The sequence below is a fragment of the Triticum aestivum genome, chromosome 6D (genome assembly GCF_018294505.1).
Source record: "Triticum aestivum cultivar Chinese Spring chromosome 6D, IWGSC CS RefSeq v2.1, whole genome shotgun sequence".
Taxonomy (NCBI): Eukaryota; Viridiplantae; Streptophyta; class Magnoliopsida; order Poales; family Poaceae; genus Triticum; species Triticum aestivum.
The window spans coordinates 170,200,088-170,217,508 of NC_057811.1; positions in this window are offsets into that span (position 1 = coordinate 170,200,088).

The window sequence follows — 17,421 nt, forward strand, 5'->3', positions numbered from 1 at the left end:
AAATTCAAATATGAAAATCGTGAAATCTCCAACTCTCTCCGTGGGTCCTTGAGTTGGTTAGAATTTCGAGGATCGCAAACCGAAATGCAATAAAATATGATATGCATGATGATCTACATAGGGTGAGAGTACTCATGAGTTGAGTGTCTCCCCTAAATTTATGCCTAAATTAAGACAAGACATGAGATAAATGTATGAATGGGTACTAGATTTCACATAATATTGTCAAGCTGCATGATACCAAGTTCACGCCTAAGTTGACAAAACCTTGCTTCATCCAATGGCTTGGTGAAAATGTTGGCAAGTTGCATATCTGTGCCAACAGGAGCAATATCAATGTCACCCTTTTCCACATGATCTCTCAAGAAATTATACCTAATATCAATGTGCTTGGTGCGAGTAGGATCTTTGGGATTCTCAGAAATATTGATGGCACTTTCATTATCACATAGAAGAGGCACATGTCTATAGGTGATGTCGTAATCCTTCAAAGTTTGCCTCATCCATAGTAATTGAGTTGCACAACTGGTGGTTGCAATGTATTCGGCTTCGGCGGTGGAGAGGGCAACACAATTTTGTTTCTTCGAGGACCAACTTACCAAAGAGCGTCCAAGAAATTGATATGCACCGGAGGTGGACTTACGATCCACTTTGTCTCCAGCCCAATCCGCATCCGTGTACCCAATGAGATCAAACTTAGCATCCTTGGGGTACCATAGACCCAACTTTGGGGTGTGAACAAGGTATCTAAGAATATGCTTAACCGCCTTATGATGACTTTCCCTAGGGAAAGCTTGAAATCTAGCACACATGCATACACTGAACATGATGTCTGGTATAGATGCACAAATATAAAGCAATGAACCAATCATAGAGCGGTAAATAGATGGGTCGAAAGGGATACCGTTTGTGTCTTCAGTGAGTACAGCTTTTGTTGGCATGGGTGTCTTACATGGACTAGCATCAGACATTCCGAACTTCTCTAGAATATCCTTGAGGTATTTTGCTTGAGACAAGAAAATTCCTTCTTGAAATTGTTGAATTTGGAATCCGAGAAATAACTTCAAATCCGCATTGAGTGACATTCCAAAATTCTTCGTCATGGAGGCCGCAAACTTCTTGCACAAGTGAATGTTAGGAGAACTAAAAATGATATCATCTAGATAGATTTGGCATAAGATCAAATCACCCTTGTCCCTCTTAGTAAAAAGAGTGGGATCGATCACCCCTCTCACAAAACCATGATCGAGTAAAAACTTCTTAAGATGATCATACCAAGCACGAGGAGCTTGTTTGAGGCCATACAAAGCCTTATGACTTTTATACACATAGTCTTTGTGATCGGGATCAACGAACCCAGGTGGTTGTGATACATATACTTCTTCTTGTAGAGGACCATTAAGGAAAGCACTCTTCACATCCATTTGATGTAAGTAAGACCATTGAAAGCAGCATAAGCAAGTAAGATGCGAATAGATTCAAGACGGGCAACGGGAGCAAAGGTCTCACCAAAGTCCAAACCTTCAACTTGTGAGTACCCTTGTGCCACTAACCTTGCCTCGTTGCGGATGATTACACCATTCTCATCTTGCTTGTTCTAGAAAATCCATTTTGTTCCAATGACATTGTGCTCCATAGTTAGTCTCTTGACTAATGACCACACTTGGTTGCATTCAAAACTGTTCAATTCTTCTTGCATAGCAACAAGCCAATCATTGTCCATCAATGCATCTTGTACCTTAAGTGGCTCAACATTAGAGACAAACGAGAAGTGAGCACAAAAGTTTGTCAAATGTTTACGAGTGACTCCACCTTCCGATATGCTAGTGAGAATTTTGTCAACATCAACATGACCGGCCACTCGAGGCATGATGGAGGTTAGGGTTTCGCGAGGTTCAACTTCATGTCCACCATCCACGTCCTCAACATATGGATCATTAATGTGTGGTGGAATATCTTCTTCTTCATATTGCATTTGTTGAGGTTCATCATCAATGATTGCACTTTCTTGTTCTTGCCCTTGATGATGATCTTGTTCTTGAAAATTATCATGTAGAGGGACTTGATCATCTTCTTGTACTTGAACTAAGGGCATCGGTTGAGCAATAGGAGCTTGTGATGGTATGGGTGTTGAAGTAGTTTGATGATGTGTGAAGCTTCCATCTTCTTCTTCATCATCATGAGGTTCTTGTTCCATTGGAAGAAGTGCACCAACACCCAAGGTCAAAATATCTTGAGAAGAATCTTCTTCACCTACATAACTTAGATCAACTTGCTCCCCATGGGAGCCATTAAATTCATAAAACACCACGTCACAAGTTTCTACAACACATCCATTGGATTTGTTGTAGACTCTATAGGCGTGAGAGTTTGATCCATAGCCAACAAATATGCCCTCAATTGTTTTGGATTGAAATTTTCATAACTGTTCCCTTTTATTGAGGATGAAACATTTGCACCCAAATACACGAAAGTACTTGACATTTGGCTTGTTCCCAGTTAGGAGCTCATATGGAGTCTTTTCCAATATTGTGCGGAGGAAGAGCCGGTTTGATGCATGGCATGCAGTGTTGACAGCCTCGGCCCAAAAACTATGTGGAGACTTGTATTCATCCAACATGGACCTTGCCATCTCCACAAGTGCACGGTTCTTTGTTTCGGCTACACCATTTTGCTAAGTAGTGTATGGAGCTGAATATTGATGCTCAATACCTTCATCACTAAGAAATTCTTCTAAGGTGTAGTTCTTGAACTCAAAGCCATTATCACTTCTTATTGCGAACATTTCTTTGTCAAACTTGCGTTGTGCTTGCTCGGCAAAATCAATGAAGGTGATTTTTGTCTCGTCCTTGGACTTGAAGGAAAACACCCATGTATATCTTGAGTAATCATCAACAATAACAAGTCCATACTTTTTCCCACCAAGACTATCCCATGAAGGAGGCCCAAAAAGATCCACATGAAGGATCTCCAAAGGCCTTGAAGTAGACACGATATTCTTGGGTGGGTGCTTTGATTGTTGTTGCTTCCCGGCTATGCATGCACTACACACACGATCTTTCTCAAAAGAGACATTGGTTAGTCCAAGGATGTGATTACCCTTTAAGAGATCTTGAAGATTCCTCATGACAACATGGGCTAGCCTGTGATGCCATAGCCAGCCCTTGTCGGCCTTGGCCATTAGACAAGTTGCATGGAATGTGCTCTCTTTCGAGAAATCAACCGTGTAAAGGTTGCCATCCAACTCTCCAACAAAGGCCACTTCGAGAATCTCTCTTAAAGACTTTCACATCCGTTAGTCCAAAGAATGTATCATAACCAATAGAAGCCAATTGGCGAACAGAAAGCAAATGATATTTAAGGGATTGAACAAGCATGACATTTGCAAGAGACATGTCATTTGTGATAGCCACCTTGCCCAACCCGAGTACCTGTCCTTTTGATCCTCCACCAAACATAATGCTCATAAATGGTTGAATAGCTTCCATGAAATCGTAGAGCAATTTTCTATCTCCGGTCATATGATTGGTACATCCACTATCAATCACCCATTTTACTCCACCAGAGAAAGCAACCTACACACAATTATGACTTGGTTAGAGGCACCCAGTTTGCAATGGGACCTCTCAAGTTAGTCACAAGGGTCTTAGGGACCCAAATAGCATAGAACCGGAATGCATTTCGAGGACCAACAAATTTTGCATAAACTTCTCCATCCTTAGTCTTACGAAGTACATAGGATGGAGGCATGAACTCTTTTGGTTTGTTGAGAGTGGGCATGCCCCTTGTGGCCTTCCCACTAACAACCTTACCTTTCTCCTTGTGCCCTTCTCGTACAAATGTTTCTTTTAGAGGGGTGGTGCACTTTTGAGAAGATGTCTTCTTATTGCTTGCAACTCCGCCTATGTTGTCTCAACATAGCCGGTCCCAAGCTCGGGTAAAGGAGGAGGGTAGTGATAGGCTTGCGAGCCAATGTAAAACTCAACCACTCTTATGGAGATGAAACCCAAAAAAATTTCGTTGGGGTGTAACCCTCTTAGCGACGCGCCACATCGGAACCCGACTGTGGTGGAAAAGGGGCAAGGGCCGGACCGTCAGCCTCCAGGTGGCGTGCTGTATCTTGATTCGGATACGGTGGCAAGTGAGCGAGGATCGGGTCATCGCATCCTTAGTGGCGCACTCATCCGCGCCCGGATGTAGTGGAAAATGAGCAAGGGTCTTCGCATTTGACTCGACGAGTGCGAAGGGTAAGGAAGCTAGCCGAGCCTAGGAGGATTCGCTTAGGTAGCTGGAACGTAGGGTCTCTGACAGGGAAGCTTCGAGAGCTAGTTGATGCAGCGGTGAGGAGGGGTGTTGATATCCTTTGCGTCCAAGAAACCAAATGGAGAGGACAGAAGGAGGTGGAGGATACCGGCTTCAAACTGTGGTACACGGGGACGGCTGCAAACAGAAATGACGTAGGCATCTTGATCGACAAGAGCCTCAAGTATGGAGTGGTAGACGTCAAGAGATGTGGGGACCAGATTATCCTGGTCAAGCTGGTAGTTGAGGACTTGGTTCTCAATGTTATCAGCGCGTATGCCCCGCAAGTAGGCCACAATGAGAACACCAAGAGGGAGTTCTAGGAAGGCCTAGAAGACATGGTTAGGAGTGTACCGATTGGTGAGAAGCTCTTCATAGGAGGAGACCTCAATGGCCACGTGGGTACATCTAATACAGGTTTTGAAGGGGCGCATGGGGGCTTTGGCTATGGCATCAGGAATCAAGAAGGAGAAGATGTCTTAAGCTTTGCTCTAGCCTACAACACGTTATAGATAACACCCTCTTTAGAAAGAGAGAATCACATCTGGTGACTTTTAATTAGTAGTGGCCAACACTCTAGCCAGGTTGATTTCATCCTCTCGAGAAGAGAAGATAGGCGTGCATGCCTAGACTGTAAGATGATACCTGGAGAGAGTGTTGTACCCCAGCATAAGCTGGTGGTTGCTGGCTTCTGCTTTCAGATTCGTGTCCAGCGGGATAAGCGTGCCAAAGTCTTTAGAACGAAGTGGTGGAAGCTCAAGGGGGAGGTAGCTCGGGTGTTCAAGGAGAGGGTCATTAAGGAGGGCCCTTGGGAGGAAGGAGGGGATGCGGACAATATGTGGATGAAGATGGCGACTTGCATTCGTAAGGTGGCCTCGGAGAAGTTTGGAGTGTCCAGGGGAAGGAGAAGCGAAGATAAGGATACCTGGTGGTGGAATGATGATGTCCAGAAGGCGATTAAAGAGAAGAAAGATTTCTTTAGACACCTATACCTGGATAGGAGTGCAGACAACATAGAGAAGTACAAGATGGCGAAGAAGGCCACAAGCGAGCTATTGGTGAAGCAAGGGGTCGGGCATATGAGGACCTCTACCAACGGTTAGGCACGGAGGAAGGCGAAAGGGACATCTATAAGATGGCCAAGATTCGAGAGAGGAAGACGAGGGATATTGGCCAAGTCAAATGCATCAAGGACGAAGCAGGCCAACTCTTGGTGAAGGACGAGGAGATTAAGCATAGATGGCGGGAGTACTTCGACAAGCTGTTCAGTGGGGAGAATGAGAGTTCTTCCATTGAACTGGACGACTCCTTTGATGAGACCAACATGCGTTTTGTGCGGCGAATCCAGGAGTCTGAGGTCAAGGAGGCTTTTAAAAGGATGAAGGAGGCAAGGCAATGTGCCCTGATTGTATCCCCATTGAGGTATGGAAAGGTCTCAGGGACATAGCAATAGTATGGCTAACCAAGCTTTTCAACCTCATTTTTCGGGCAAACAAGATGCCAGAAGAATGGAGACGGAGTATATTAGTACCAATCTTCAAGAACAAGGTGGATGTTCAGAGTTGTACTAATTACCGTGGAATTAAGCTGATGAGCCATACAATGAAGCTATGGGAGAGAGTCATTGAGCGCCGCTTAAGAAGACTGACAAGCGTGACCAAAAATCAGTTTGGTTTCATGTCTGGGAGGTCGACCATGGAAGCTATTTTCTTGGTATGACAACTTATGGAGAGATATAGGGAGCAAAAGAAGGACTTGCATATGGTGTTCATTGACTTGGAGAAGGCCTATGATAAGATACTGCGGAATGTCATGTGGTGGGCCTTGGAGAAACACAAAGTCCCAGCAAAGTACATTACCCTCATCAAGGACATGTACGATAATGTTGTGACAAGTGATCAAACAAGTGATGTCGACACCGACGAGGGAGTCCTGGACTAAGGGGTCCTCGGGCGTCCGGCCTGTTGGACATGGGCCGGCCTAATGGACTGTGAAGATACAAGACCGAAGACTCTCTCCCGTGTCCGGATAGGACTCTCCTTGGCGTGGAAGGCAAGCTTGGCGACTACATAGGAAGATTCCTTTCTCCGTAGCCGACTTTGTACAAGCCTAGTCTCCTCCGGTGTCTATATAAACCGAAGGGCTTAGTCCGGAAAGGCACACAATCATACAGGCTAGACTTTTAGGGTTTTAGCCATTACGATCTCGTGGTAGATCAACTCTTGTAATACGCATATTCATCAAGATCAATCAAGCAGGAAGTAGGGTATTACCTCCATACAGAGGGCCCGAACCTGGGCAAACATTGTGTCCCCCGTCTCCTGTTACCATCGACCTTAGACGGACAGTTCGGGACCTCCTACCCGAGATCCGCCGGTTTTGACACCGACAACCGATGACTTCCCGATTAAGATATGACTACTTCAGGGGTCAGCTTTGAGCCCTTATCTTTTTGCATTGGTGATGGATGAGGTCACAAGGGATATACAAGGAGATATCCCATGGTGTATGCTCTTTGCGGATGATGTGGTGCTAGTTGACGATAGTCGGATGGGGGTAAATAGGAAGTTAGAGTTATGGAGACAAACCTTGGAATCGAAAGGGTTTAGGCTTAGTAGAACTAAAACCGAGTACATGATCTGCGGTTTCAGTACTACTAGGTGTGAGGAGGAGGAGGTTAGCCTTGATGGCCAGGTGGTACCTCGGAAGGACACCTTTCAGTATTTGGGTCGATGCTGTAGGAGGATGGGGGTATTGATGAATATGTGAACCATCGAATCAAAGCCGGATGGATGAAGTGGCGCCAAGCTTCTGGCATTCTCTATGACAAGAGAGTGCCACAAAAGCTAAAAGGCAAGTTCTACAGGACGTCGGTTCGACCCGCAATGTTGTATGGCGCTGAGTGTTGGCCGACTAAAAGGCGACATGTTCAACAGTTAGGTGTGGCGGAGATGCGTATGTTGAGAGGATGTGAAGATACAAAGACCGAAGACTCTCTCCCATGTCCGGATAGGACTCTCCTTGGCGTGGAAGGCAAGCTTGGCGACCAAATATGAAGATTCCTTTCTCTGTAACCGACTTTGTACAACCCTAGTCCCCTCTGGTGTCTATATAAACCGGAGGGCTTATTCCAGAAACGGACACAGACATACAGGCTAGACTTCTAGGGTTTTAGCCATTACGATCTCGTGGTAGATCAACTCTTGTAATACTCATATTCATCAAGATCAATCAAGCAGGAAGTAGGGTATTACCTCCATAGAGAGGGCCCGAACCTGGGTAAACATTGTGTCCCCCGTCTCCTGTTACCATCAACCTTAGACGCACAGTTCGGGACCCCCTACCCGAGATCCGCCGGTTTTGACACCGACATTGGTGCTTTCATTGAGAGTTCCACTGTGCCGTCCCCAAAAGGTTCGATGGCTTCTGCAAACATCAACAACAATGCTGTCCGAGGGGAAACCTTCCTCCCCGGACAGATCTTCGTGTTCGGCGGCTTTGCACTGCGGGCCAACTTGCTTGGCCATCTAGAGCAGATCGACAGCTACGCCCCTGGCCATCATGTCAGATTTCGGAGCTTGAACTACGTCGCGGACATCCGCGGAGACTTGATCTTCGACGGATTCAAGACCACGACAGCCGCTCCCTATCCCTACGATGAACATGATTTAAATCTCTCATCGGACCATACTCAGGAAATTGCACCTGTAACCACTCCGGCCTTAGATCCAGAGCAGACCGCGCCATCCGAGGACGGGAAGCTCAACCCCGCCACGGAGGCCACAGATTCCGCGGTGTTGGAGCCGCACACAGACTTAACCTCATGTGACATCTGTGTCACCGGAACTCCGGACTCGTCTCTGGCTATAAGTTCCGAACCATATGCGTCCGCGGACGCTTAGCTTGATCAGTTGTCGATCTTCGAATTCAGTGCCGCAGATATCTTCCGGCATCCGCCTTTAGGAGACGTGTTAAACTCATTAAGAAACCTATCCTTAGCAGAGGGCTCACCGCCGAACTATCTCCGGTTTGAACTGGAGGCTGATAACGGAGAATTTCGCTTCCCACCCGCCACCCACTACATAGCCACTGTCGAGGACTTAACCGACATGCTCAATTATGGCTCCGAGGACATCGACGGTATGGAAGACGATGCAGATGAGGACCATGGCCAAAACCCGCCGTTTACCGGACGCTGGACGACCACTTCTTCATACGATGTATACATGGTGGACACACCCAAAGAGAACAACGACGAGGACAAGGAAAAGCCAGCCGAGGACGAGCCTCCCAAGACACAACCAAAGCGCCGGCGTCAGCAGCGCCGCTCTAAATCCCGCCGCAGCAAGGACAGCAACACCGGCACAGGAGAAGATCACTCTCCGGATGGTGTCGAAGACGATGAAGCTCCCGGCGAGCAAACGACCAAACAGGATGAACGGGAAGACGGGCACGTTAGCCCTGACGAACATGCCATACATGAAGACTCGGAGGACAGTAACTATCTTCCGATCTCTAAGGAGGAGGAGAGCCTCGGCAATCAGGATTTCATCGTGCCTGAGGAACCCCTCGAACAGGAGCGCTTTAAACGCCGGCTAATAGCCACTGCAAGGAGCCTGAAAAAGAAGCAGCAACAGCTTCAAGCTGACCAAGATCTGCTCAATAATAGATGGACCGAAATCCTAGCCGTCGAAGAATACGGCCTCAGCAGCCCAGCTAAAAATTATCCAAAGCGCAAATTGCTACCTCTGTCCGGTGATGAGGCGCCGGTGCTCATACCGTCATCACACAATGCGGCTAATCGACCACAACACGGTCACGACAGAATGGCAACTCAAGCCGAACACCAGCCCGCCATACCTTGCCATAAGGGCAGGGATAAAATAGCTCAGGGTTATACATACGACCCCCGGTAGGGCCCGGACAGCAGAGCAAGACATAGTAGATCGATTTACGGATCACGAGGACGTGCCCCGACGCGTGGCAACGACTATCTACTCGGACGCGACAAACCTAGTCACGCCCGGGCCAAAAACCGCAGACGGACTCCATTGGAGCTACGTCGCAGTGTGGCCCAATATAGAGGCGCCGCACATCCTCTTTGCTTCATGGACGAAGTAATGGAGCACGAATTCCCAGATGGGTTTAAACCCATGAATATTGAATCATACGATGGAACAACTGACCCCACGGTATGGATCGAGGACTTCCTCCTCCATATCCACATGGCCAGAGGAGATGACCTTCACGCCATAAAATACATGCCGTTAAAACTCAAAGGACCAGCTCGGTACTGGTTAAACAGTCTGCCGGAAAGCTCTATTGGCAGCTGGGAGGACTTGGAAGACGCCTTCTGCGACAACTTCCAAGGCACATATATTCGGACACCAGATGCCGATGACTTAAGTCACATTGTCCAGCAGCCCGGAGAGTCAGCCAGGAAGCTCTGGACTAGGTTCTTAATTAAAAAGAACCAAATCATCGACTGTCCGGACGCGGAAGCCCTAGCGGCCTTCAAACACAGCGTTCGGGGAGTGGCTTGCCCGCCACCTTGGTCAGGAAAAACCAAAATCCATGTCAGCCCTTACCGCTCTGATGACCCGCTTTTGCGCGGGAGAAGACAGTTGGCTCGCTCGTAGAAGCAACAACGCCAATGATCCGGGCACTTCCGAAGTCCGAGACGGCAACGGCAAGCCATGGCACAGCAAGCACAAACGTCGCAATGATAACGAAGGAACACACGACACGACGGTCAACGCCGGATTCAGCGGTCCCAAACCTGGTCAATGGAAAAAGCCCTTCAGGGAAAATAGAGATGGACCATCCAATTTAGACAGGATATTGGATCGGCCCTGCCAGATTCACGGCCACCCCAACAAACCAGCTAATCATACCAACAGAAGTTGTTGGATCTTCAAGCAGGCCGGCAAGCTCAACGCCGAACACAAAGGGAGGAGGCCGCCCGGTTATAGCGATGACGAAGAGACTCACCAAACAAATACCAGGGGTCAGAAGCAATTTCCCCCCCGAAGTAAGAATAGTGAATATGGTATACGCGACACACAACTCCACATCGGAGCAGGAGAAACACTCCCTCCGGATAAAGATTATACTGCGGCAACCTCAGCCGAAGTACAAAGCGGTCTCATTAAACCGCACACCTTGCCGGCCATTAAGCCACCGGTCTCCATACAACAGGACCGACCAATTCCGGAGTGGACCTAGCAGTTTGGCTTCCACCGCCCACCTCATATATCTGCGGAATGTGTATCGCACATACATAACTATGCACTTAAGATACCCTGGGCATCGGCGGAAGCATAATACGAACGAGCCTGCAAGCACTCCTGTAACTATTTTTTCTAATTACCTTTTCTTTTTCATTATCCTTTACCATAGGTGACGCAAAGGCTAATCACCTCAATGGACCCCATCGGAGTTCGGATCCATACACTCACCTAAGGGCTATTTCCGTCAAGGAATCCAATCACCGAGGACAGGCAGCGCAGACGTGCGACAGGAGGTCCAAAATAACTTTTTGTAGACCGCACTCTTTATTTCGAGCCTGTAATGTGCTTTTTTCCTCCGCCTTCGACCCCGAGCATGTCAAATAGCCGAGGTTGCGGCTTTGTTATTTATAAAATAAACATTGGCATATCACTCAGGTCCCAGTAAACATAGCCCGCATCCAGCATTCGCTCTTTAAAAAAATGAATTTGGCTCCTATGGTGGTTTCACACATACACCTCGGCATAACTTGCCAGGGGCTCGGTATGGGAACAAATGAGTTGCCGACAAGTCCGAACAGCTTTATAGCATACTTCGGCGTCGCGAGTTTGGCCTTATATGCATCAGCTCCGAATCATGTCTTGGGTCAATAGTTGGGTTGCCCGGCTCCTGTGCTTACAACCTTACGTTCTGCTCTATCGGCTAGGGTAGTAAAGGGAGAACTACTGCGTTTGTGCTTCCGGTTCATTTGGTCAAGCACCTCAGTAGAGAAAGCCAAAAACTGACTTTCATGATGCAGCGAGAGCTGGTCAACCACTCGATGACTTACCGGAATCTTTCGCGATTCCCTCCGTATTATACGAAGGACCTTTTTCTTCAGGTCATACATGTAACGCACCATATCGGAATAAGCCGTATACATACCAGGGGCTATATCGTAGCCCCCACCATAAAACTCCTACGGCTAAGTGAAAGTGGTAACGCCCTATAGTTCGATTGCCTAGTTCACCACATTGACACCTCCTTAAAGGACCAAGACGTTGGGTTAAGAGTGATCAAATGCTTTTCCGAACACCCCCGTACTTTATACGAGGGGGCTGAAGCCGACGACTGGAAAACTTTCAGCATAATACATAAACGGCCGCACAGGAGGAATAAACGTTTTAGGCATAACTACAAAAAATAGCCTTATCATAAATGTTGCCTTCTACAACTACCCATACATTTCACTCGAATATCATGTTTTTAGAGCATTGACCCTCTATCAAGCGGGCACCCTCCAGGACATCCTCGAAATAATGCTCTAGTGTGTGATGGTCCTTGCCTTTGGGTGGACCCTTCGCGGCAACATCTGTGGCCTTCATCTTCGCCCAGTATGTCTTGACACGGGCAAAGGCCATCCGTGCACCTTCAATGCACGCCGGCCGCTTAACGACGTCGATATGTGGCACGGCATCAGCAAGTCACCGAACCAAACCAAAATAACTATCCGGAATTGGCTCGTTCGGCCATAGCCCGGCCACAGCGTCCTTCATGGCAGAACCGGATAGTCTATGGAGTTCGGCCCATTGGGTCATCTGTTCGTTCAGCAACAGTGGGTGTTTTGATGCACCGAACTGCGACCAGAAAAGCTTCTCCCTTGCATACCACTCTTGCGCTTGGTAAAACTGCGCCGCATCGGAAGCACTCTTCGGCAGGTCCAATAACGCGTCTGGAGAACTCCACACCTGATTAAGTGGAGCATAATTTGGATCGCCGAACTTAGTTTGCAATAAAAAGGGCTTACCAGCCGCGATCTCCCCAGCTTGTCGGATCTCCTCCCGGGCCGCTCTAGATTCGGACCGCGCCTCTTTCGCCTCTCGTAAGGCCTTATCAAGACCAACCGTTTTGGCTTTATTATCCTTCTCGAGTATTTCACAGCGGCTAGCGGCGTCCTTTAGCTCACGCGTCATCATGGATATTCTCTCCTCACATTGGCGCCGAGCAGCCTGTTCGACCTTTAACTCGGCAGAGGCCTTCTCGACAGCCGCATTATTAATCCGGGCCTGCTCTTTAGCACGGGCCAGCTCAGCCCGAAGGATCTCGACCGCGGCAGCACCATCTGCAGTTATGCATATCACAATTCTTAGCGTCATGATCAAGTAGAGGCACATGCATGTAATGACAACCCCCGAAGACATACCTTGCACCTCGTCAAGCCGCCTGTTAATAAGCGCAAGGTCATCATCCGCTACATCAAGCTTCCGCTGCAGCTCTCCAACCTCCGTAGTCCGGGCAGTCGCCAGGGGGTAATAGCCTGTGTTCTAATTAACCATTATTTCCTGGACATATATTATTGATCCTCTGATCGCCCCCCTTGGGAGGCCAATCAAAGTCTCAGGGGCTACTACCTATACACAGGCACAGTTCATGAATAAAACACACTCAAAGATTTTTTTAGAACAAACTGTCGGCATTTTGGGAACAGGGGTCCCCAGACTTGCCTGCCTGCGGCCCACCGCGTGGCGAAGGAGCAGGCCGTACGGCCCATCTTCATCGACAAGGCACCCAAGACCCTCGCGAGGGTCCAAGCCTCGCGAGGCGGACGACGCAAGACCTCCTCTCGAGTGGCCTAGCTAGGAAGGCTCACGAGGAGCGGAGACATCAAGGCGGGTCAAACCTCACGAGGCTCTCATGACATCAGCCATGGTGAACGGCACCAGGCGGGTGCCAGGCGGGCGCCAGCGCGCGCAGCGTCCTTATTTCCTCCTTGGTGCTAAGGAAGCCAGCGCAGGCGAAGAGTACCGAGGCATCAGGCAAAGGTTGCTACATTGGTGCAATGAGACCAAGACCAGGAGGACGGCAAGACGGAGGTCATCGTGGAGCCCAAGACGGCGTCACCACCATAGCTTTTCGCAGGCGAAGACCGCTTTTGTCAGGATAGCTTGTACTAGCTGTCCCCCTTCAAACTTGCCCGCCGTTGTTGGCTCCCTTCCCGCTCATTATTTGGGAAGAGGACCAGGGCCTATATAAGTAGAGCTAGCCACCACAGTAGCGGCATCGAGCAATTCACCCAGCTCTCACCCACAGAAGTTACCCAAGCACAAGAAACCTCAACCTCAGGAGGCTGTTCTTCCCTTGTACTGTTCATCATCAGCCCAAGAGGCAATCCACCACCACCACACTGGAGTAGGGTATTACACCACATCGGTGGCCCGAACCAGTATAAACCTCATGTCTTTCTGTGTTGCGAGTTCGTCGAGTTCGTCTGCGAGATCTTAGCGAGCTAGGGCGTAGATCGGTAGGAGGGAAAGTCTTCGCGCGCACCCCAGTGTTCGAACCTTAAGGGTTTGCCGGAACCCCACATCCGACATTTGGCACACCAGGTAGGGGTGCGCCGTAGTTTCCCTTCCATCAGTTCATCGCTCCATCGCTCCGTCGCCTCCATGGCGGACGCTCGCCGTGCTCGAGCTGAGCGTCGGGCTGCCCTCAGCGCCCGCGTCGCTCAGACGGCTCCCGTCGGTGGGCCACCTCATCGTTCTCCATCTCCCGCCGCCAATGCTTCCACCGGCCCGGCGGGGAACAAGCAGCAGGCGTCCTCGCTGCATCCTTCGGTGCGGCAGGACGGCCGCACCGCCACTCCATCGCCGACCCCAGCCGGGTCTTTGTCTCATGCGCGCCGCGCTCCCATGGAGGCACGGGCCGCGCTCCTCGCGGCGAACGAGCTCCTGCGCTACCGCCCCGTCGACGACCTCTACGAGGAGTGGCTCGAGCGCGTCGCTGAGCTCGTCCGCGCCGCAGGGGGCTCTCCGGCGCCGTCCCTCTCACTGCCTCCCCCTCAACCAGCCATGGGCGACGAGGCCCATGGCATGCCTCCACCACCTCAGCCCCAAGACGGAGCCTTGGCACCAAGGCGCGCGGCTCCGCGGCGTGATACACTGTGCCCGGCGCCCGCGCGCAAAGAGAGAAGCTGCCAAGAAATCCCGCTGCCGCGAGAAGCTGCACCTGCGCTCCCCGCGCCACCTCGTCAAGACCGCGCACCGCCTGCAGCGGTGCAGCGCGGACCTCGGCAAGACCAAGCTCCACCTCCGAAGCGGGCCCCGGCAACCACGGCCGGCTGTCGCGCCTTTACCCCCGAGCTGCGTAGTGTCGCCTGGCCAGGCAAGTTCAAGCCAGATCTGCCTCCTCGCTACGACGGCACCACCGACCCCGCGGAGTTCCTGCAGCTCTATGAGCTGAGCATCAAAGCGGCCAACGGCGATGAAAAAGTCATGGCGAACTGGTTTCCCATGGCTCTCAACGATGGAGCCCGCTCCTGGCTCCTGAACCTGCAGCACGGCTCGATCTCCTCCTGGGACGAGATGCGCGACCGCTTCATCGCCAACTTCCAGGGCACTCACGACCGCCCACCGGCCGCGGGAGATCTACGCCGCATCAAGCAACAACCAGGAGAGACCCTCCAGAAGTACATCCAGCGCTTCAACAACACCCGCCTCAAAATCCCCAAGGTCACGGACGAGGCCATTATCTCCGCGTTTTCCGATGGCGTCCGTGACGTCAAGATGAAGGAAGAGCTCGCTATCCATGAGGAGCTCTGCACATCTCAGGAGCTGTTCAACCTGGTGACCAAGTGCGCAAGAGCTGAGGAGGGGCGCCTCTCTCTCCTTGAGCTACCAGCCGTAGGCGCAGAGGAGAAGAAGGCCAAGGCCAAGGACGTGAAGCGCAAGGAGGCAGTTGTGCTCGCAGCGAAGCCCGACACCAAGCGGGGCAGAGATCAGCCCGAGTCATCCAAGAACGGCCGACCGTTCTGCGCCTTCCACAACCTGAACACCCACAACACCAGCGACTGTCAAGAGCTCAGAGCCATACAAGAAGGACGCTACGGTCGACGCCCCGAGCGCAACGACCGGGGCTACGGCCGCGGAGGAGGACGTGGAGGCGAACACTGGGACGACCGTGGCCCGCGCCAGGAGTGGCGCAACCGGCCTCGTGAGGACCGCTGGCAGGACCAACCTCGCGAGGGTGCCTGGAGGGATCCGCCTCGTGAGGAGCGCCCCCAGGGCAACACCGGCCTTCCCCCGCTGCCGCCACCAAGAAGGAACGACGATCACCACCAGGACGAGGGGGCTGGGGGCTTCCATGAGCCGCGTGCAATCGCCTGAATCTTGGGCGGCGCCCAGGCCCCAGCCTCTCAACGTATCTTCAAACAGTTCGCTCGTGAGGTGAACGCGGTGGTCCCCAAGCTCAAGGCCACGCGCTCGCTCAGTTGGTCCCAATGTGCCATCACTTTCAACTCGGCGGATCAGCTCAAGTGCGCAGCCACCGCTGGCGCCCTCCCTATGCTGTGCTCTCCAGTCATCAGGAATGTGCAGGTCACCAAGACCCTCATCGATGGCGGCGCAGGGCTCAACGTCCTGTCCGTCGACACGTTCGAGAACCTCCAAGTGCCATATGAACAGCTCCAGCCAACCAAGCCTTTCTCAGGAGTGACCGACGGTTCCACCACACCGATAGGGCAGGTCCGCCTGCCTGTCACCTTCGGGGAGCGCAAGAACTACCGCACCGAGCTCATCGACTTAAGCGTCGCGCACATCCGCCTGCCGTACAATCCCATCCTCGGGTATCCAGCCCTGGCCAAGTTCATGGCGGTCACTCAGCATGGCTACAACGTTCTCAAGATGCCAGGAAGCGAAGGAATCATCACGGTCCCGTGTGAAGAGAGGGATGCGGTGTGCTCCCTTGAGCGCGCCTTTCAAGCCGCGGCGATCGACGACCCCGACAGCAGAGGTAAAGGCCCTCCGGAGACCATCCCCAAGAAGAAGCAGCCGCGCCGTGCAGGACCTCAGGAGGATGGCGACGCGACAGGAGCCTCGTCAGGGTCTGCGTCCGTCCTAGGGGCGCCTCCCTCCATCGCATAGGAAAGCGCGCCCGGCGCCCTCCTTAGGCAGGGCTTGGGGGCTCTCTTCTGGAGGGCCTCAGACCTTGCCGACCTCACGCCGGAGGCAGTTGGGCACCACTTGGAGGCGTGCTTCGCGGCACGTGTTCCTCAGGAGAGCACAGGGCAAGGAGTGCCCACCACTCAGGAGTTCCTCACCAAGACCACTCAAGAACTGCAAGAAGCAAGAGCCATGCGCGGCGACAGCCGCTCACAAGGCGCAGCTCCCCATCCAGGCGAGGATGCCGGGCTGCGTGTCTGCGTCGACGTCCCGGGGCTCAACAGGGCCGCATCTCAGGAGCGTTTCTAGCCTTCGCGTGTGGGCCGCTGCGAGGGCCCGCCGCACAACTACGTTCGCATGCCCTTTGGCTTGCCGAGCGTGGCGTCGGCCTATCAGCGCAACATGCGGCAAGTCCTGGTGGCTCAGGAGGCTAGGTTCCATGCCGTCCTGGAGGAAATGGAGACGGTCTTCAGGGAACCTCCTGAACCCCCAGAGCCTCCCGAGGCTCAGGGTCCCGGTGGCTCATGAGGAGCCACTCCTTCAACGCGCGCCTTTAGCTGCACCAACTCTACTTCGTCTACAGAACCAGGTGACATCTTCCAAGATCGTTTAAGCTGGGAGCGCCCCTCGGGCTGCATTATTCCCAGGCCACATGGGTCCGTCCCTGTGGCATGTATCCCTGTTTGCCTACGTCTTTAGCTTACCTTGCTGGGGGCACCCCTCGGGCTGCATCATCCCCAAGCCGCTCGGGCCGGACCCGGTGGCATGTATCTTCCTGCATTTATCCAAGTTGATTTGCTCCCCATGCTTAACCTGCCAACTGCTACCACCTGCCTAATCATCGCCTACCTCGGGGCCTCCACACAGGCATGGCGTTGGTGCATGGGTCCGTCCCTGCCACGTCGACAAATCTGAGCGGTCGAGCTCTGGCTCCCGGCACGCCCCGCGCACGTCACCTCACCAGGCCCTCAGTGCC